The sequence below is a fragment of the Vulpes lagopus genome, chromosome 11 (assembly GCF_018345385.1).
Source record: "Vulpes lagopus strain Blue_001 chromosome 11, ASM1834538v1, whole genome shotgun sequence".
Taxonomy (NCBI): Eukaryota; Metazoa; Chordata; class Mammalia; order Carnivora; family Canidae; genus Vulpes; species Vulpes lagopus.
Genome location: NC_054834.1, coordinates 56104133 through 56126604, shown reverse-complemented (window position 1 = coordinate 56126604; position 22472 = coordinate 56104133). Strand labels below are relative to the sequence as shown.

General features: G+C 46.7%; 1 protein-coding gene and 1 long non-coding RNA gene across 3 annotated transcripts in view; one reads left to right on the top strand and one right to left on the bottom strand.

Moving 5' to 3' along the window:
* The window catches only part of LDLRAD3 (low density lipoprotein receptor class A domain containing 3), a 228793-nt gene that overhangs the window by 172565 nt on the left and 33756 nt on the right, over positions 1-22472 (top strand). The window lies entirely within an intron of this gene.
* On the bottom strand, positions 832-21590 carry LOC121501295. Its single transcript, XR_005990573.1, has 3 exons — positions 21518-21590; positions 4470-4781; positions 832-980 (listed from the first exon to the last, which is right to left on the bottom strand). It is a non-coding gene; the product is annotated as an uncharacterized LOC121501295 (long non-coding RNA).

Below are 22472 nucleotides of genomic sequence, written 5' to 3'. Positions count from 1 at the left end.
CCCAGAGAGAGAGGCAGAGACACAGGAGAAGCAGGGTCACTGCGGGAGCCCGATGCAGGACTCGATCCCAGGACCCCGGGATCACGCCCCGAGCTGAAGACAGATGTTCAACCCCTGAGCCATCCAGGCATCTAAAGCCCTGACTGTTTTAGCTGAGAGCTAAGTGGTGAGTGGATATGATCTCACTGACCGCCAGGAGGGATAGAAAAGTCCCGTAGTTTCCATCTGGGTTGGGGCTTTGAGGTTGAATCAGAAGCAGTTCATTACCTGCAAGGGCTGCCACCATCCCCAGCTTATAGTTTGTGCAGATGCACTGTCTGGCTCTGCCCAGCGGGATCCCCGGGGGGCAGGGGCAGGTGCCTTGGCAGGGCGTGAAGCAGCTGGGCCTCTTCCCAGTCAGTCATCATCAGCACGAGCTGAAGGACCTTGGGTCTTCCCAGGGCAGCTCTCCCTCGGTGCGGCCAACCACGGCTTTCTGCAGACCTACCATCTTTCAGTAAACACAGATTGGGTTTTGTTTGTTTACCCACGCAAGGCTTTCTCTTGGGGGGAGAGTAAGTGAGGAATAGTCTCCGTGCTCTACTCCGATGTGGCATTATTTGGAAACAGTGACTTACTCATCAGCCACCTCCCTCCCACCTCCCACCACCCACAGGACTGGTGGGATGACAAAGGAGGAAGGTCAGCATTCATCATCTTCAGCACGATACGGTTTCAGAGATTTTTAATGTTTGATTTGTAATGTTTTCAGAAAGCAACATAAATCACGCTGGTAATTTTTTTTTACCAAAAAAAAAAAAAAAAAAAACCAGAGAGAGGGGGAGGGAAGGCTCAATCCATTTGGGAGAACCTGTGTGTCAGTCACAGCCTCTTTGGATCTGGTTGAAAAGCTGCAAATATTTCTCTCCGCACAAAGTACACTCAGGTTTTGTTGATGATGTCGTTGTTAGTACAGATCTCCTCAGGGGCTCCAAGGAGCTCTGGGGGGAGGGTGGGAAAGAGAGCAAGGGCTGTAATTTTCAGCCTGGAATAGAAGCAGCAATTTTAAGCAATTTAAAACATTCTATTAAGAGCAATCTGTTGGTCTCCTGCTGGAGGGAGGGGGCCGTGTCTGGGGTCCTCCTGCTGGTGCTGTAAGGGCCTGCGGGGGGGGGGGGGCTCCAGATTTTGCACAGAGTCTCCCACACCCCCGGAGCTGTCAGAGAGAGCCCCCACCCCTACTTCACCCCCTCACGCCTTTAAATGGGAACATGAATAATTTCCTGCTTAGTGGAGGACATATTATAAAAACCAGAAGTGAGTTGCCCAGATAAAGCCAGGCCTCTGGGGGCTGCCAAACTTGATTTTGTCGCAAAAGAAGAAATCGAGGCGGTTGACTGAAGAGTTTCCCACATTGCGGCTGACGAGCAGTGTGTAGCGCTTCCGTGGATCGCTTACATTTCATTTTCTGTAGTCCTCCTTCTTGCAAATCCCAGGTGAGCCGTGAGTCCTTGGGGCAGGAGAACAGATGAATGAACGTTGGTCAGGCCAGGGAGGACACCTGCCAGCAGACTGCCCGTGAGTTAGAACCCACCTGGTCGGGTCGGGGTCACGGCAAGGAAAGGGAGCCCTGGCCAGGAAGCCGGGTGTCTGTCTCTGGAGGAAAGAGAATGTCTCTATTTTGGTCCTTCCTGAGACAGGCAGTGTCTGCCGGGCGAGGAAGTGTCCTCCTTCTTGAGCCTGTGATGGAAGGAATCTGGATTTCTCTAGGGTAGATGTTCATACTGCCACGTGGCAAGCAGCTTGGGGCTTAGTAGAAGGTAGCCTGCGGGTCACTAGCTTTCAAGTCCTATTGACCCCAACTCACAATAAGAAATAGTATTTACATCACGGTCAGGTGCATAGATAGGAATGCGTTCTATATGCGGTGCCCTGATATGGTTAATAAATTCTGTCTCTGACTTTGATGCTGGCCCCGACCCACTGTGTTGGTTTCTCTACTTGATACCAAGCCACTGCAGCAGGGCTTCATGAGGAGGAGCTCAGCGTGTGAGTTCCTAGAGGGGCCTCAGCTAGAGTATTTCCAGCAATGTTACTGTCCGACTGCGTTCCCTTTGTGGCCAGTTGAGTTTTTTTATTATTTTTTTTTTCCAGTTGAGTTTTAAAGAACAAGCCCTCTGCTGTTCCTCAAGTGGGGCAGGACTCTCTGACCCCAGGGCCTTTGCACTTGTTCTTTCTCCTGATTAGAACATGCTTCCTCCAAACATCCAAGGGTCCGTCTTCAGTTCTTTCTCGCCTTCCCGATGAGTCGCCCACCTGACTGTCCTGCTTGTAATTACAACACACCTCCCACCTACACTCCTGTTCACTCTTCATTTCACCTCCCACGCTCCGGAGTTCTTTGGTGGCTGTGTTGTTCCTTCTGACAAGCAATATACTCTCTGGTTTATTTATCATACCTGTTGTCTGCCTCCCTCTGCTAGCCTGTGAGTTCGGTGAGAGCAGGAATTTTTGTTGTGTTGACGTATTTATCCCCAACAGCTGGAGGAGCACCTGTTTGTTGCGTGATGGGTGCTTACTGGAGATTTTGTGGAATGAACAAAGGAACGAGTACGTGATTAAAAGTCACAGCTGCTGCCTGTGACTTTCTTGAGTTGAGGAAATTGAGGGAAGGGTGAGCCCCCACTTGAATCAGCATGACAGTGAGGAAGGAGAGTGGGTGAGACAAGGAGGCAGGTCGTGGGAGCCAGTGAACATGCCCAGTGATGAAGGCATGACGCTTCCTGGGTGCCTATTGAATGCTTAAATGAACGAAACATGTAAATCAGTTAACATGAGGCTCTCTGAGAAGGCATCAAGGTGACAAGGTCCTGTGGCCTCTTCCCATAAGAAGAGCCCATCCTCGTGTCAGGGGGGCCAGGACGTGATGAAGGGCCATCCTGGCTCCCTCTCCTTCTGCTCAGGCCCGAGTCTTCCTTCTCTGAGTTTCTGGCCTCACCGAGGCAGCCGCTGCGGGGCTTTGGTTGGGACCCCCTTGAAAATGCGTGGTCCCCCCTTGTCGCATGTTGCTCGTGGTTGATAAGACCATTGCAGGAGGATTTCTAACTCCGCTGCTTTAGTGGCTGTGACTGAGGCAGATAAGCAGTGGTCTGACGAAACTAAAAGTCTCTGTCCCCCCCACCCACACCCTTCCCTTTTCTTGCTTGAGTCACAAAGAGTAAACCCAAATCTGTTTAGTGAATGAACATTGCCGTGACGTGAACATGATAAAATTCCAACTTGCCGCTTTGTGGGAAACATTGCGAGCCGCCCCCTCTTTGTTCCCAGACCCCTCCATTCCGTGTGCAGGCCAGCCACCAGGGCCTTTGCCCACCAAAACCTGCAGGAAACTTGCACCCACAGAAAGCCAGCGTGATTTTCCAGCCAGAGGAGATAAGGCTGTATGGGGAGCAGTGCCAGTTGGGCCAAATCCTCCTTGAAATATTTAATTGAATGCATATCCCAGTAGTTCTTTTTTTCCCCCTTAACCTATATTTAGCCCTGCAGCAAAATAAAAGAAAATGACAAAATAAAATAAAATACTATCCCTGGGAGTTTATCCTTTTTGTAATGAGGCTCTCAGAGGCCAGTGGTTTAAATGTTTGTATCCCATTGTTCAAGCCGGGAATTCTGTTGTCAAAGGAGAGGATCTCTGAATAAAATAATGCTGTTTGATTCCCTTTACAGTCATGGTTTACCTTTTTTATGGTAGTTTTCAGTTTAAGAAAGTGTTTTCAGGGGCACCTGGGTAGCTCAGCATTTGAGCATCTGCCTTCAGCTCAGGTCATGACCTCGGGGTCTCAGGATCGAGTCCCGCATCGGGCTCCCTACATGGAGCCTGCTTCTCCCCTTGCCTGTGTTTCTGCCTCTCTCTCTGTGTCTCTCATGAATAAATAAATAAAATTTATAAAAAAAAAAAAAAAGAAAATATTTTCATAGCGAAGAAACCAAGGCCGAAAATGCACCTGTGCCCTGCCCAGAGCTGCCCAGTGACTTGGTGGGAACCTGCTGGAAGCTGGATCTGTACCCTCACCGAGTGCCAGTCTCCCCATCTCTACCCAGCCAGGGCTTCCTGTCTCTCATGTCTCTGTCCACTGGGCAAGAGGGCAGGAGTCCATGGGGTGGGGTGGGGGCCCAGCACTGGGGAGGAAGTACCTTTCCTACATTACTGGCCCGCTGGCTTCTTCCAGGAACCCTGTGAAGCAGGCTCTGTGCCCCCCACCTTCTCGTTCAGAGCATGGCAATTCAGAGTGGCTCTATTGCAGATGAAGTCAAGCTTGGGCACGAGAGCCCCTGCAGGCTGAGTGCGCAGGAACTTCGACAAAGGGCGGAGAGGCCCTCAGCTGGGTAGATGCACTTACAAAGAGAAACACTAGTGACAGCAAAAAAAACAAAAAACAAAACAACAAACCACACATGCAAAAATCCCTGCCCCTGTGGAGTCAGCCTACCTTTTAGTGCCCCATTTTGGGGATGGATGGATGGAATCCAGCAATTCTCAGAGGCCAAGGCCATTTCTACTCCAGGAATAATAGCAAGGCCCTCTTGCTAAAAGGCTAGAACGGATGCTTTTGTAGACATACACGACGTGGCTTCCGACCAGGAGGTTCAGTTCCGTCAGCACACTTGGTCACTGTGGCAACACGTCTCCTGACTCGTACGGTGACTGAGAGCAAGAACAAGTTCTTTGAGGACGGAAGCCTTGCCTTAATCAGGTTCATACGCCCCGCCGTACTTGACGCTTCCTGGGTGCCTATTGAATGCTTAAATGAACGAAACATGTAAATCAGTTAACATGAGGCTCTCTGAGAATGAATTAACATCTGTCAAGAGTTGTGCAGCTCACAGACGTAGAAATATCCCAAAATAATCACCCCTAGAGAGATCTCCGAAAATCAGCAGTGAAAGAGCTAAACGAAAACCATAAATCATTCCATTACAGACTCTCATACGTGTACAAGTAAGCGGTTTTGGAAGCAGGATCAGTGCATAAGCTGCATTTAGCTTTGGTGTGCTAAGCAAATTTGAACCAAATATAAATTCCTGGCGTGGTGTTCTTAAGCCACTGGGCGAGGGGGTGTGCTGGGAGGAAGGAGTTGGAGGAGCATCAAGGCTATTTTTGAAAGTTTTAATCTACATTTTTAGAAAGATGGATTTTTGAAGAATTGGAATATCCATCACCTCCCACCGGCAGGATTCTTCACCGGGGGAGAAGCGATGGCACATCCCATCTTCCTTGGGTCTTTTCGGATCACATTATTATTAACCTGGCTTCTGTTGCTGCACAGCACATGTGAGAAGAAGCCCTTCCTTGGCACCCCCCGCCCCCCGCCCTTCGCCTCCTTATTTACAGCCCGCGGTAGGCCCGTTGAGTGTGACGGGAGAACCCAGACAGAATGTTAATGCGGAGGAAGGACACGTGAGCCCTGGGCCGTGGGTGCACACGATGGAGGGGAGGCCGGTCCGCTGTGGCTCTGCCCCTGGCATTAGCTTGGACTCACTAGATGCCGCATGCAGGGGGGGTGGGGGGGGTCGGAGCCTCAGCCACGAGCCCCTCCGCCGACAGCCAAGTGCCAGCCCTTGTGCCCTTGTGCTCGCAGCCCCTGGAGACTACATCATTAGCCAGGGCCCTGGGCTTGGCCAACAAGGGCGGGGGGCGGACAGCGAATGCTTGATTTGCAGTGGGAACGCACAATTTGGTAGGGGGCCTCCAGTTTTAAGAAATGTTGGCTGACATTACAGCTTACCCCATCCCCTTCTCCTGACAGTCTTCTTTTCTGGAATATTTCAGACATAAGGGATAGAATGGGGTTGTTGTTAGAACTGGATCCTCTTGGGGGGTTGGGGAGAGGTTGGCACTCAACAGTTGTGATGTTCAGCAGGACAAATGTGGCCTGGAAGCCAAACGGCATCTTCCTCCCCAGGTAGTTGAAGATCAGCTCATGGCCCTGCCCGTGTGCATCTGCACGGGCATCTGGTATCGGGGTAAGCTGGGGGCTCCGAGTGGGGGCAGAAAAGGCAGTGCACAGGCACCAGGCAGGAAGCCAGGGTGGATCAGGAGAAAGGTCTGGAATTACGGAAGGCTGCAGATAAGCAGTTTGGGTTGGTTTCCAACACGGGCAGTTGCCTGCTTTAATGTCTGGATAAGAACTTGCTTGTAATTGGTAGATGGATTGCTTAGATGTAAATGGAGCCTGCAAAGAACCTATTTCCTTCCGCAATTAAACATTCCCCCCATGATTTCTCCACCATCCTTCGCCAGCAGACCCTTCCTCCTTGATGCACAGCACAGAAATGAATCATAGCCCAGCCTGGTTTGAATGTGTTTATGGGCTGCACATTAATGAAGTTTCAGCCTCGCTTGTGACGAGATAGAGTGCAGTGGCCAGCATGGAGACGTGGAGCGTGGACAGTGCTGGGGTGCGATCCCCACCAGCAGACGAGGAGGTCCCTTTAAGTATTCCTCATTTCAACAGGATTGTAAAGGCAGCCGCCGTCCTTCCCTGGCCCTGGGACCCACCCCATCGCTGCCATGGAGGTTTGATAACTAAGTATTTAGAACAGTTTTCCAGAGAGGGATGTGTGGGGGGTGATTCTTGAGGGTTTTAGTAAATATCTTTCACCTTAAAGAAAAAAAGAAAAGCTGTATACTTGGCATATGGATTGACAGAGGATCGTGTGTATGAATCAACGTCTGTATTGGTGGAACATGCTAAAAATGTTATTAATGGAAGTGTTCAAAGTTGGCTGGTTCAGAGCACCGAAGGCTCCCTTTTTCACTTTGTCATTAATGCTGAGTGGCTTCACTTTTCCCTGCTTTCACCCACGTCTCTGCAGACCTAAGTCAGGAAGTGGAGACCTAGAGCTTCTAGTGAGAAGAGAGGAGGTCGGGGGCCAGATGTAATTAAGACCCCACTCTCCCCGTGGCCTGTCCTTGACATCTGGGTTTCAGAGGAACCAGCAGTGTCATTGAGGCCTGTGGGGTCTCAGCCATGCGCTGCTCCCAGGCCATGGAAGATTGTATAGGGGGAGCCTGGGTAGCCCAGTGGTTGAGCATCTATCTGCCTTCAGCTCAGGGTGTGATCATGGTCCACCCCCATCAGGCTCCCTGCAAGGAGCCTGCCTCTCCTTCTATCTCTCTGCCTCTCTCTGTGTGTGTCTCTCATGAATAAATAAATAAATAAATAAATAAATAAAATCTTAAAAAAAAAAAAAACAATGTACAGGTGTTTTATGGGCAGCACACAGGCATCAGATGTGCCCACCCCAAGAGCCCCGCACCCCCCTGCCCTGTTTTGCCATGCTGCTGCTGCTGCCACCACGTGACCTACTTAGATCACCCGAGTGTTGCTTTATTTAAAATTGAACAGCTTTCAGCCACTTAGAAAATATGCCAATAAGCTCATCACTCACACAAAATGGTTCCACTACCCCAGCACCCTGCATATGGCCTTTAGATCACTCCTCATTCCCAGAACCAGATGGCTGGCTTCAAAAAAATCTTGCTCGAGCAGGGTCAGAACGCTAGAGATGATAGCTTTCAGATGCACAGATTTGCATCGAAAGGAGAATGCTGTGATTGGGGCTGATCTCTGGCAGGAGAAGTGTGCAATCCCATCCGTGCCTGCCCATCCGTGTGTGCCTGTTCTAAGGCACCGCACGGCACACCTCCTTCCGATGAATGAACTTCAGCAAATGGAGTGTCCGTGACAGCTGTTTGACTCATCCTAGAGTCGAGTAGCTTAAAGCTGACAGCCCTAGCTCTTCATTTCACTTCTTAAGTGAATTCTTTTGGACAGATAGAGATGCTTTGCAAGCAGGCAGCTGACCAGATTCTTCTGGGTTCCAGATCTGGGGGTTAGATTAGAAAATTTTGGTATTTACAGGTTGGTTTCACCTTGAATTAGCTGTGGTTCCATTGTTACTATTGGCTGAAGGAGACGTCTTTCAAAACCTCACTTCTACGACTGAACTTGCTTTACAAAAGCAGAATAGAATCCTATGTTGCTGTTATCAAAGTACACAAACGTATTACGGGACATTTGGGAAATGGAAGAAGGAAACATCCACCCATATTTCCTTTAACCATAGATAATCATCATTGACATTTGTTCTTGCACAATGATTTTATTCAGTTTTGCATCCTACCTTTTCCCCTCTTGTATTAATAAATATTTTCACATGTTGTTATAAACTCTTAATAAGCATTCTTAATGATTGCACGATGTTCTATGAGGCGGATGCACCTTATTTTACTTAAGCCACATACCTATCGGTGAACATTTTGGTTTTACCACGGAGTTCTTGTACACAGAGCTGTAATGGCCTATAAAGCTTTGTTTCATGTTGTGAATTCCTTAGGATAGATTTCGATAGGCTTTATACCAGGTATGAACACTTAGAGCTCATTGCACTTTAATTACTAAATTGTTTTCCAAAAGGATTGTAGCGTTTTCCACCCCCGCAGGCAAGTGGATAGACCACATCTTTTCACCACATCCTTGCCAACATAGAGTATTACCATTTTTAAGTCACTTCAGCATTGCTAGGCAAGAAATGATATCTAATTGCCTTTAATGCTTCAGCTCCCCCTTGAAGTGTTGATTGAGGCTTTACTTAGGAAGACCCTGCTGTATTTTCGCATAGTTCATGGAAATTTTAGGAAAGGGCTCTTGAAAAAGGAAATCATTTCTTTTCATTCTACTTTGTGAAAGCTCTCATCTCCACTCCCATCCCCACTCCCCCGACACACACACACACACACACACACACACACACACACACACTCTTTCAAGTCATTTTACACGAGGAAATCTATAACCAACTACGAGAGCAGGAAATTGATACTCCAAAGAGTCTGGTGATTGATAAAGGCCACCCAGTTCTCAGGCAATGAACGACCTTATCTGGATTTTAATTTTTCTGACTTTAACTGTTTAGTCAATAACCATTGGGTGCCTACTGTTTACAGGCTTTCTTTCCTCCCTTCCCTCCCTTTCTCCCTCATTCCCTCCCCTCTCCATCCTGTGACAGTCTAGGTGAATGTCTGACAGAGGGAAATTAACTGGCTAATCCATGTGCAGCAGCCCCTCGTTCCTGCTCCTCTTCGTGCTGAACATGATTTATAGTTGTTTGGCAGGAGGTCAAAATCTGATTCCTTGGAGTGGGGGCAGAGGGGGAAATATTTGATTTCTTTGACACAGTTCATTAAAAATTCATACATATAGATCTGAAAATGAAACATTTCTCCATGTCAACATGAGTTACAGTGGGAGCCTAGAGCAGGACGTCAGTATTCGAGCGCGACACTGTCCCCAAGTAATCACATCAGCATAGCAGTGCCTTTATGAAGGAAGAGGGAGAGGTGACCTGGGCTCGGATGGTGGAAATGAGATTTCTTTCTCTCTTTCGCCTAAGGGCTTTCCTTGTAAATAGGGGCCAGTTTATTAGAAAACCTCTCTATCTTAAAGAGCCCAATTTATTCATTTATTCTTTTGTCCTCTCGTGTGACAAATATTATCCAGTTTCAGCTGTTGGTAAGGTGCATATTAATGAAATGTGACCTATTTCGAAACTCTCTGCTATTTCTACTTTCTTTCCTAGGCCCTCTTCTCTGACCCTTTGCTTTAGAGTTGTCTGATTTTTACAATGTCTGGACTCCAAGCCTTTTATTATAAATGCCATAATGGTTGGAAGCATGATCTTCTAGTCCAGGGCTTCTCAAACTAATGTGCATACAAATCACTTGGAGATCTGTTAAAATGAAGGTTCTGATTCACTAGGTTCAGGATGGAGCCAGAGAGACTGCATGTCTACCGGGCTCCTAGGAGACACCATTACTGCTGATCCAAGCACCACACTTTGAATAGTGAGGCCCTAGTCCACATTAATACTCTGGAGTTGAGAACGTTCCCCCAGAATTCATGTCCAGCCAGGAATGATGAATGTGACCTTATCTGGAAATAGTCTGTGCAGATGTAATCAAGTTAAGATAAGCATATTAGTCAGCATTCTCCAGAAACACAGAATCGATATCTATCTTTCTATCTTTGGAGAGAGAGAGGAGAGATTGATTAACTAATTTGAAAGAATCACAGAATTGTAGGACCGGGCAAGTCCAAAATCTGCACGACAGTTCAGCTGGCTGGAAAGCCAAAGAAGAATTGATATTGCAATTTTGAGTCTGAAGCTACCTTCTTCCTAGGAGAACATCCGTCTTTTCTCTTAAGATCTTCAACTGATTGGAGGAGGCCCATCCACACTATAGAGAGTAATCTACTTTTCTCAAAGACTGGTGATTTAAATGTGAACCACATCTAAAGAAATACCTTCATAGCAACATCTAGCCTGATGTGTGGTTAAGAGCTAGGTATCATAGCTTAGCCAAACTGACGCATAAAATGAACCATCACAACAAGGTCTTATCAGATTAGGGTGGGCCCTAAATTCAATAGGACCGGCCTCCCTATAAGAAGAAAGAAATGTGGACCCAGACACAGGGGACCATGAGAAGACAGAGATTGGAATGTAAGTCGAGGTATGCCAAGGATTGCTGACAACCACCCGAAGCTAGGAAGAGGCAAGAAAGGATTCACTGGAGCCTTACTTTATGTTGTTTTAAGCCACCCAGTTTGTGGTGCTTTGTGAGGGCAGCCCCTGAAAATTAATACAGTGTCCTAAGTAATAAGCCAATGACAAGCCTCTGAACATCGTCGTTTTACTTCTCTGGTAATCTGTGGCCTTGAAAGACAGACCCGGACTCTGGAAAGTCCATGAACTACAGAGTTTGGTAGAAGAGCAGTTCAGAGCCCCTGTGTCCGAGAAGGAACTGGTCAGGGCGCCCCTCTTCTCTCCCTGACTCGAGAGATGGTCTGAAAATGCTACCCTGTCTCCTCCTCTACTTTCTCTTCTCACTCTGCCCTCGGGTTGGAGGGCAGCCTGGTGACCGACGAGGAGGAGTTAAATTTGCTTTTCATTGAACAAACTATACTAATTAACATGTACCCCACTGGGATTGCCATTTGCCATAAGTAATGCATATTTCATTAACATTTGCTTTAAAACCAACAAGATCATAAAGTTAAGATTGCTTTAGCCTAAATGCTGTCCAAATTTAATATGCGTGATATAACCTCCCGGCATAGCAATAAGCTTGAGCAGGCAATTCGTGGTGCCTCGCTGATGCTTGTTTTTAACAGGAGGAGAATCAATACTCGGGTGAGGGTTAGACTAACAACGTGAGCCATCAAGAACCCAAGAAATAATTAAGGTTATGATATTAACAAAATAACATTGTTGTAGGGGAATGGATAGATGATTTTATTCTGGGTGAGTTTTTTTTTTTTTTTTTCTCCCCTGCCTTGGGCACATTTGTTGGCATTTTCCGAAGGAGGTAGAATCAGGAGGTATTATTATTATTTTATTTTTTTGCTAGAGAATGTTTAAGTAAATGTCAGTTGTGATCAATAGGGTAGCCTCCACAAGGAAAGCAAAGCTGTAAATGTCACTCATTTCACTTTTCAGCAACAATTGTGTGTGTGTGTGTGTGTGTGTGTGTCTCGCACACACCCATGCTGAAGCCTGAAATCAGTGACTCCAACTTTCGCCAGGGGGTGTCAATCAAAATCCATGGTGGAGAAACAAAATTACTCTGAACAAGTGGAGTTTTTCCTGACAGTGATAACATGGAGAAACCAAACTCTTGATAATGGGATTTCTCAACTATCTAATTCAGCAAATCAAAGTGACTCTTTGGACTGCCTCTAGGTGGACCTCAGACCGAACACAACCCTCACTCATCATTCTTGGAGCTTGAGAATATGCTTGTCCGAGTGTCGACAGGTCAAAGTGTAGCTATAAAGAATGGCACATAGTGAGGAACTCCACGTTCCTGTGGTGAGACTCACTCTGGTTTTGGACTCCCCCAAGAGTCTTCAGTGTGTCCTGACTCGTGTCAGTGCAGACTCTAGTTATCTAGCATTAGCTAGATCCTTCCTGTCCTGGGTGACACAGATCCTTGTTCCTCTCCTACCAGTTGGTGGCCCATCTGCTACTGCAGTTCAAACCATCCTGTTTCTCCGTCTTCCAGCCCCATCTCTCACAAGTTCATGCTTCCTACTTTCCAGAGATTAAGGCCACCCAATCTGAGTTTCTTCAACTTCCTTTCCACCTCAGGCACTGGATTTCCTACTGCCCCTCTCTCTCCACTCTTGAGGACCCTCTCCTTCCAGAAACTGACATCTTTCTTGCCCTCCATGATTCATCTGTCAACTGGTCTTCCCATCCTCTCATTCTCCCTCAGACCAGTCCAGCCTCCACTCAGTGTCAGATTTATCTTTCCCAATCTTCCTTCCAGTGTTACGTCACCCACTCAGGCATCTTCCAAAGACCATCCTCTTTGCCTTTTAGATGAAGAGTAGGCTTCTCACCCTGGCATTCAGAGCTTTGACTCCAGTGGACTTCTTCGTACCCTGTCCCCATGCCCCAGCAAAACTGGATGATTATCATTCCCCAAACAGATCTTGTCCTTTCCCATCATTCACTGTCTGCCTCCACAGAGCCACCCCAGTGCTTAGATCAGAGTAGACACTCTGAGTGTTGGTTTGCCCCCAAAGTGCCGCATCCAGTTCTGCATCCAAGGGCTGGTGACTCTTGCCTGCCTCAGTACAGTATCATTTTCCTCACCCACATCATTATTTGAAGGTCCCTTCCCTCGTAAGCCACAATTCTTCTGCACCTAGGATGCATCTGCTGCTTTGCTTCTTTCTGCTGCTTGTGCCCGGGTGGACCTGGGTTGTCACGGACACAGTGCCCATGCTGCTTTTTCCTAGAGTAACTTTTTATGGGTGCCAACTCTTCAACATAGATTGTTGAGTACCTGCTAGACACTGTTATAGACATTGGACACACAGCAGTGAACAAAATGAGTAGAAATCCCTGTCCTCAAGGAGCTTGTATTCTAGACAGACTAGAAACATAATGAATACGTAGGAGGACGTTGCAGGGAGCCCCATGAGGCTGAAGCAGAGTGAGGGAGCAGAGTGGAAGGAGCCAGGATGAAGAGTCTGGGAACCAGATGGTGAATACACTATGAGTGTGGGAGGGACTTCGATTTCCCCTCCAGGTGAGATGGAGCTCATGGAGAGTTTTGAGTGGGGGAGTGACATGACAAGACCTGGCTGTTTTCCCAGGATTTCTCCCTGGCCACTGTGTTGAGAATAGACTTTACAGGATGGTGGTGGGAGCAGGAAAGCAGGTGGGTGGAAGCTCTTGCAAAGACCCAGGCATGGGCGTGTAGCCCCAGGACCAATGGCGGTAACATGAGAGATGGTGAGAAGCCATTGAGAGAATCAGGCTGAGTTTTGAAGTGGGTTCGTTAGAATTGCTTGTGGACTTGAGGTGGATGGAGTATGAGGAGAGTTGATGAGGACACCAACAAGTTTGGCCTGAGGAAATGGCAGGATGGAGTGACCAATAACAGAAATGGAGAGGGTGGGGGGTTGTGAGAAGGACAGATCAGGAACTCATCTGGCGACATATCACCACTTGAGGTTGAGTGTGGCCTCGGGTGGCTGATCTCTGGAACAGCTTGGAAACTCTCCACCACATACACGGCCGCACGTTAACTTTTTAAGAATACAGGATTTGGGTGAAAAAGTGTGTCTTCCTCACTACCCCTGCTGCTCTCGGATAATTATTGTTCAGTTTGCTTTTTGCTTTTTTTCCCCCCAGATAATGTGTTTCTACATGTTATGCAAGTCCAGCCTTGAGCCAATTAGGTGCTTAATAGCATCTCCTCACAGTAATCCTTGTATCAAATCTTTGAAGTGTAGATATCTTTTTTCACATTGTACAGATGAGAAAATGGAATTAAGGGGAGTAGTTTACCCAAGACCAGTAAAGGCAAGGGTTCATGGTAGGTCTTTAGACACAGAAGCCTCTGCTCTTGACTGCTGTCCTGGGAGCAAGCACCCCGAGCTTTCATGAAGGAGCCCCTCTGAAACGTCTCTGACATCTCCTGCTGTGGGGTTGGATGCGAGCTATGTTGTGTAGACCCTACCTAAATTAAATTAAAATGGACTAATTAAATGTGGCTTCTCTTGATAGACTGCCATATTTCTAATTACAGCTTTCCCTCTCTCCTGAGAAGGCAGCCCAACATTGTTTGGAGAAGTTGCTCAATTATTAATGGTTTGATAACACTTTGAAAATGTGAAGTGTCGTTAAATTGTTAATAAGAGGACCCTGAAGGGGGACGGGAGTCAGTTTTGCCTGCCTCCCTCTCTCCCTCTCTGTCCTCTCTCTCCTACACACATACACATCTTGAGCTCACAGTTGACCCAAAGCATTAGAAATAAAAGGTCAGGCTGACCAGTCTTAGCTGCTGGAAGACACCTTATCCTGTCTCCCTAAATTTGGCTCTGACGCTTTGATCTGAGCCTGCAGACAACAGACGCGAGGAGCTTCAACATAGACAGGAACCGTGGAAATGACTGCGAACCAGTTGTTGCGCCGAGATGAACCCAGGAGGATTAAATCAGCTTGATCAGCTTCTTAAACGGGAGGTGGCCTTGCATTCCACTCACTTGGAAATGTTCCCAAGATGGAATTACATCCTAGGCATGAAGTTGTTGCTTCCGATCCAGTCCTTTCCAGGTAGCATCCATGAGGTTTGAAACTGTATAACACTGATCACCAAGAGGTATGCAAATTGGCAGGTTTGGGAGCTGTGGAAGGCACACCACAAAGGGGGAAAAAAGATTTTGAAAGAGACTTAGGAAGGAAGTCAGGAAGTGTAGGCAAGAAGTACAATGGCTTTGAGTGATCTTCAGAATTCAATCCCCCAGGTTCAAGTTTTTGGCATCATCTCAACCTTTATTGCCCCTCCAGCCCCCCAACATTTACTTCCTCCCCATCCTGACCTCCTTTAAGAAGAAAGGAATGGGTTCCGCTCTTGGCAACATCTGCTGCTTGTTTAGTGCATTTGCACTCCTGGGAGACTTATTCCACTTGGCTTTAGAAGTTCTACAAGCCCCTCGTTCACACCTTCTGAAGTGGGGACAGTGGAAAGTTAGCAGTCCCCTCTGCTTCCCTGTTGAATCTCCTGCAGACCCATGACAGTGCAGGATACCGTTGTGTAGGTAAGGACATGGTGACCAGCCACAAAGGCTTTCCCCCTTACCTGTCACCTTTTGCATCTTTGGGAAGGCCGTCCTGGAATAACCAGGGACCATGTGTTTCGGTCTAATAATGTAGGCTTTTAGGTATGATTACACACAGAGACAGCCGGATGTTAAGAGTTACGCAGAGGAGAAGGCTACATGGTGGTGCCAAGAAGGTGCTGCTTTTGAAAAAGCATGAGGCGCTTGGAGAGGAAATGAGACGTCTGAAGGTTGGAGTTTCAACTCAGGAAATGTATTCATCATTTATTAACAATGGCTTCCAAGTTTTTGAGCGCTTGCAGTGTACCAGGCACTGTGCTGAGCACTTCATGCGTGTTGCCAGGAGTGGAGATGGTGGGATGCTCACGTTACAGGCAGGGAAGCGCGATGTGAGCTGCCCCAGACACACGGTGGTAGTTAGCCAGCTGTTGAGAGGCACTTTTCATAGGCTGGAGTGAGTGAAAAGCAAGCAGCACGTACTTTTACCAAACACCATTTTAAGCACAGGTACTAAATATGCACATACTCAAAGCAAAATTTAAACAGTGTTTTTCAATGTCACTTGTTTTGGAAATACAGATGACCCTTGAAAACACAGGGGTTAGGAGTGCTAAACCTGTGCAGCTGAAAATCTGTGTATAACTTTGACTCCCCAAAAACTTAACTACTGGAGAGCCTATTGTTGACCTGAAGCCTTGCCAGTAACATAAACAAGTAACACATTTTTTTATGTTTTATGTATCATATACTATATTCTTGCAATGAAGGGAGCTAGAGAAAAACTGTTACTAAGGAAGTCATGCAGAAGAGAAAATACACTCACAGTACTGTATGTATTTTTTAGAAATACAGGTATGGGTGGACCCACGTAATTCAAACCCACGTTCAGGGGTCAACTGCACAGAAATACAAGTTTTCGAACGTGCTTTGGTTCTGCTGTCTAAACCCCAATTGAATTCTAGTACGTTGACCACAATACAAGAAGGTATATTACACATTCTACCCAACTGTGATGGGTGAGAAGGGTACAGTCAGTGAGAGGTGAAAAACTTAGTATAGTTTGGACAGAGGAGAAAAATTTAACTTCTGAAGTCTGCCACCCAGAAGTTTCTATTCCGCTACTTCTTTTTTTTTCTTTTTCCGCTACTTCTTTTAACGTTGCATGTTCCTAGGACCCAAAATAGTCTTGAAGAAGAGACTTCAAGGTGGGATTAGAGCCCCCGAATCCATAGCTTTTTTTTACTAAAATTTTTATGTATTTATTTGAGAGAGAGAGCCATCTAGAGAGAGAGCACAAGTGGGGGGAGACGCAGAGGGAGAAGCAGAGTCCCCACGCAGGGAGCTGGACATGGAGCTCAGTTCCAGGACCTCTGGATCATGACCTGAGCCAAAGGCAGATGCTTAACCAACTGAGCCACCCAGGTACCCCCAGAATCCATATCTTATTAACAAGCTCCAAAGGTGATTTCTGTTGCACATCATAGTTTGAATTTCCTTTAGATTCACCTCACTCCATGTCTCTAAGCTCCTTTTTTTTTTTTTTTTTTTTTTTTTTTTTGCATTTTCTCTCTTTTGGGGCTGCTCTGGGCTGCATTCTGAATAATTCCTCCTGGGCTGTCTTTCAGTTCATGCATCCTCTTTGTGTCTGTTTCTAATCTACCATTAAACTGGTCCATTGATGTTTCAAAAATACTACAGTATTTTTGACTTCTCGATATTCTGTGTAATTATTTTTCTAATTTATTTGATCTTTTTTTTTTTTAGTGGCTCACTATTCCCTGCAGATGGATGTGTTCAGCCCTTTAGTTCTCTAAAAATAGCAAGCCATGTTTATGATTTCGTGTGATGATTTTAATATTTGAAGTCTTTGTGGGTCTCTGTCTGAGGCCAGTTGATCCTACCGTTTTACTCATGGTGCATTGGTGTTTCCTCAACTGCTTGGTATTTGGGGCTGTATGTTGCTCGTTGTCTCTGAAAAATTGATTGTGGGGATTCATTAATGCCTGTGACAAATACGCCTTTCTTCAGAGGGATTGAGTTTGGCTTCTGCTAGGGGCCTGGGAGTATCCCAGTACAATATCTCTTCATTCCCAATTAATGAGGTTCCCTAGGCCATCTAAGAAAGGCAAACCCAAGGCACCCAATCCACAAGAGGCTACCCATAGTAATAAATTCCTCCACGTCTCCCTCGTTACACCTGTTACAAAGATAACCCTCCCAGCAGTCCCCTGGGCAAGGGGGAGGAGGTTTACCTCCGGTTCATCCTGACCCTGAGACTTAGCTCTTTGGAGGAGTCTCCTTTAGATTCCCACTTTGGGCAAGCCCTGGATCTTAACTACAGTCTTTGGCAAAACCAAGACCCAAGTTGGTGCAGACCACCACAGCTCTTAGGAGAAAAGTTATCTCAGTTTTCCAGATGTTTATTACCCTTTACCTTTTTTTTTTAAGATTTTATTTCTTTACTCATCAGAGACACAGAGAGAGAGGCAGAGACACAGGCAGAGGGAGAAGCAGGCTCCATGTGGGGAGCCCGATGCGGGACTCAACCCCAGGATGCCGGGATCACGCCCTGAGCCCAAGGCAGACGCTCAACCCCTGAGCCACCAGGTGCCCTACTGTTTACTTTTTATCACCTATTTGGTGATTTTAAGATGTTTTTAAAAAAGTATTTTTGCTCCAGCCTCGTAAGTTGTTTTTTTTTTTTTTCCGCCTTGGAAGGTTGATTTGGCTAGAAAGCCCATTATATTGCCAGAACCAGAAGTCTCTATGCTAGAGTGTGACAAGCACACCTCTGTTCACTCCAGCCCACGTTAATAGAGAGAACAGAAGCTCTACTTCTGGCCTGTTGTTGAGTAGGACGCTTTACTCGTCTTTGCCCAGGTCTCTCATTTTGTTCTCCTTAAGGTATCTCTGGGTATCTCAAATGAGGCGGCTCAGATCTGAAAGCAGCAGTTACTTAAATTCAAGAAGAAGGTCAAACAGAGATTGTAGAAGGAGGTGCTGGGGATGCTGTAAAGGTTGGGAATCCTTAGATGCTGGGAATTCAGGGAGGAGGAGCTACAGCTGTTCAGATGAGCTGGAGCTGATCTTCCCTCCCGGGATCCCAGGGTGCCTGTAGCCAGGGAACACTGTTTGATTAATGCGGTGGCACCGGGTGGCTTGTGTTCATCATGGAGACTGAGAATTACAAGCGGGAAAGAGTGCTCCGGCTTCTGTCATTGAAAATTGGGTAGGTAGTGTGCACCCGGGCTCCGTCTCTCTCATCTTCATTATTCCTTCAAATGGATTAATTGGCCTCTTGAGGGGAGATTGCCACTGGTTCTGAAGGATGCTTCACTTTGCCACATTATTGCCTGCCCTTCACTCTGCTCCTGAAAGTCACTCTTGAAAACACACATTCCTCTCCACCTGTGAAGCCTGATTTATCAGCCAACTCCTCAGAGAAGAAACAAGAAGATAAAAACCTCTGGTTATAAAACACTGTTATGCATTATGCTCTGTTGGTTTTGTGTCTAGACAGAGCTAAGAGACCCCTCTGTGGCCCCAGCAATACCTAGAGATGACTGTATATTTACCTCTTTTTTAGAAGAAAGATGGACTGGACAGTTTTATACATTAGACAGAGGCCACGGAGTCTGGCAAACAAAGCTGTAGCCAGGCAGTCAGGAGATGACATTTTCAACCCTGGCTCTGTCCGTCCTTTCCCAGTGAGAGGAAGCACAGCCTCATGGGGTTCTGGTCCTGACACTTACTAATTCTGTGACCTTGGGCAAGTTACTCACATCTCTGCCCGAGTTCATCATCTATACGATGGAGATAATGATGCTACCTATCTCATGGTGTTGTTGTAAAGATAAATCATGTAAATTGCTTAGAATAGAATGCTTAGCTACAGCAAGCACTCGGTAAATGTGAGCTATCATGATTATTAGGCTAGCCCAGAGCAACTGGATACAGATACTGTCAACGCCTATAAAACAGTCCCCTGTTCCAGTGAGTCATGGGAGCTAAGAGCTCCCGTTTTGAAAAAGGACGTGGACAGTGGTAGCTGGCTTATTGGAGAAAGCTGGTCCACATCCAAGGATCTTTTCCACCCAGTGCATCCTTGCCAGACTGATTCCATGTGCGGTCGAGGGTTATCATGGTCAGAGCCAGGAGATACCCATATTAGGAGGATCTAGAATCAGGGAGTCATCCAGAAATGCAGACAGAAGGCTAGGGAGCACCACTGGGCGGGTGCTGCTGGGAATTAGATGGGTGTGAGTCCCACACAGAGCAACAGCCCCTGACCTGTCATGGGCTCCTGGGGTTGAAACAGCCAACCCATCCCCACGTTTGATCCTGGCTAGTGAGCTTGGTCCCCCACCGAGCCATCCGGCCACATACAGCTAGGTTATGATAAAAACAAATTCCCCATGGGTTGCCTGGGTATGTGCATTTTTTTGAAGTCACTGAAGTATAAACTCAAGATGTGTGCATTTCACTGTACAGAAATTACAGGGATTTTTAAAAAATGAGTTTTTCCTCCCTTGAGTTTGGTAGTGGAGCTTGCATAGATGCGCAGGTTGTTGTTATGGCCTGAGGAGGGTCATTTTGAGGTCACCAGCTGTGGGGAGGGAGGTACACTTGTTGTATGTTCCTAGCAGAGGTGTGTGACCTGCCCCTGACTCCTGCCAACCCTGGCGCCTTTCTTAACTGCTTTTCCACTGTCTTCATCTGACTTTTTACTGTCTTTTCTTCCCAGATTTTTTCTGTTACTCTAATTTATGTTTAATATCTTTTGTGATCAGAAATAGTATATCCATGCTATGAAAAAAATTCTCAATTGCCCAGAAGTGTATAAAGTAGAAAGTGAATGTCTTTCCCCAGCTCCAGTCCCGTTTCCCAGAAGTGACTATCGTCAGTGGTTTTGTGAAAAGCCAGCCAGGACCTTTCTAGGTGTGTGTGTATCTATAAAACACAAATATGTAGGTACGTAGATGAGTGCATATCCATATATAAGGTTTTGTTGTTTCACTCTAAAGAGAGAGTCATTCACATGGTTCTGCTTCGTGTTTTTATCACCTACTAGACAGTGGGTGGCTTTTCGCATCCCCACATATACAGGTACCTCCTCACTCTTTTTTGCATGGGCTTAAGATGTCTATTGTTGGGATATATTTAACCACTCTGTTTTCTGTTTTCCGACCTAACTCAAGATAGTTATATAGCTCAGCTGAGAGGCCCGCTGTGGAATGGAGTGTGTCATCTCACTCATCCCTTTTGGGTGAACATGATCTTGGATTCTGGATTGATTGTTTTGGGTAATGTGGATGGAGCCTGGCCGACTTGGGCAATTGATGTGACCGTGTTAGTGGAGAGACTCTATCCTGTGTCGTGTATCTGTGTGACTAGCGGACATTCTTTTGAACGTCTCAAGGGTGATTTGTAAGATGAGAGACCAGCCTCTCTCCCCAGAAGACAGGCCGAGATAATGTTAGATTGAATTTCGGGAGATGAAATTGAGTCTTTAAGTAATAGCAAAGCCTTGTGTTTCGATAGTACTTCATGCTTTTTGAAGTGCTTTCACATGCGTTATCCCATCTGATCCTACTTAGAACCCTGAAAGTGCGCAGGGTTGGGGTTCTTATCCTGAGCCCACAGGTGAGACCGAGGATAACCAGGAGTAGAATCAGAGCTAGGATACACCCCTCCTTACCCACTCCTGGCCCAGTGTCCTCTCCACACTGAAGAGAGCACCACGCCAGGAAGAGATTGGTCTCCACCACACGGACACCTGGGAGCACTTCCCTGAAAACCCACATGCCTTAGATAGTTGGAGTTCAGGGGAGGACATGCTAGGACGACCTGCCTTCAGGACTTCTGGTTTATGTATGTTGGCAAATTGAATTTAAATAAAATATTTAAAAGAAAAGACTTCTGGTTTAAATTGGCAGCCCAGGCACACACTTTTACCTCTGCTTCCTTCTGACAGTCCGCTCAAGTGCTATTTTAAAGGGTGAACTCACAAGGACAAAGCAGAGAAGATAAAACAGCAACAGCAATAAAGACGTGGAAGGTAGAGCACGGATGCATGAGCAGAAACGGACTTAGTGGACTCAGAAGATGCAGTCCTCTCTGGCACACAGGAGAAGCCCCCAAACCCACTTCCAGAAGGCCAGCCCTGGCAGCCGGCTGACAGTGGGGCTAACCACAGGAGCATCGGTTGGAATTTCATTGGGAGGCTGTCGGCTTGCAGATCCCCCCCCACCCCCCGGGGGGCCTCCGCTGGGGTGACTGCCCCCTCCCACCCAGAGTTTATTCTCTGGAGAAGGCAAAGCACAGGGTCTCTGGAATACCTGGTTGAGGATGGGGGTTCCTTCCTGAAAGTGGATTTCGTGCCAGTTGCCATAGTGACTGTTGGAAGCACTCATCTTTTTCCTCAGGCCATTTCCCAGAATAGTTAGCCAGTTCCTTCCAGTCAGGAGTTCAGAAGAGTCTTTTCTGGGGGAAATCTCACTGGTTTAAGGGATTGGAAATCCCCAATGGAATCTTCATATGGTGAAGTCTGCAGTCAGCAGACCTCAGCCAGGAGCTTTTTAGCCATGCTTAGAAGTGAGTGGGCAACTGAGAACCACCCACCACCTGGGGAAAGTCTCAAATATGAAAGACACACAGGGAGGTAGAGAGAGGAGAAGGCAAGAGAAGGGACAAGGACCTTACAGGGAAACAGGCTATATGAAGAGAACTTAAAAATAATAATAATAAAAATAAAAACAGGATGTCCCCTCTCCCTTTTTAAAGGAGCCAACAGGAAAGAACCCAGAAATTTATTTATTTTTTTAAGATTTTTTAATTTTTATTTATTCATGAGAGAGAGAGAGAGAGAGAGAGGCAGAGACAGGCAGAGGGAGAAGCAGGCTCCATGCAAGGAGCCCGATGTGGGACTCGATCCCAGGTCTCCAGGATCACACCCTGGGCCGAAGGTGGCACTAAACCGCTGAGCCACCGGGCTGCCCAGAACCCAGAAATTTAAAAAATGGAAAAGGTTTGATACATTTAAGGATCTATCCCAGGAAGTACAAAAACACAAAGAAATACAGAACAAGACTGAAAAGATCAGAAAAAAAATCAAGGACGTGGTTAGAATTTACCACTCAAATGATAGGACTTCCAGAGAGAAGAGAAGAGAAGAAAACCTTGAAGGAAATCCCCCCTGAACCAAAGACAGAGTTTCCAGATGGGAAGGGGCCCAGCTAATACCCTTCAGATCTGTGAATGAGGGTAAACCACACCAGGTCCCCCACCCAGCGT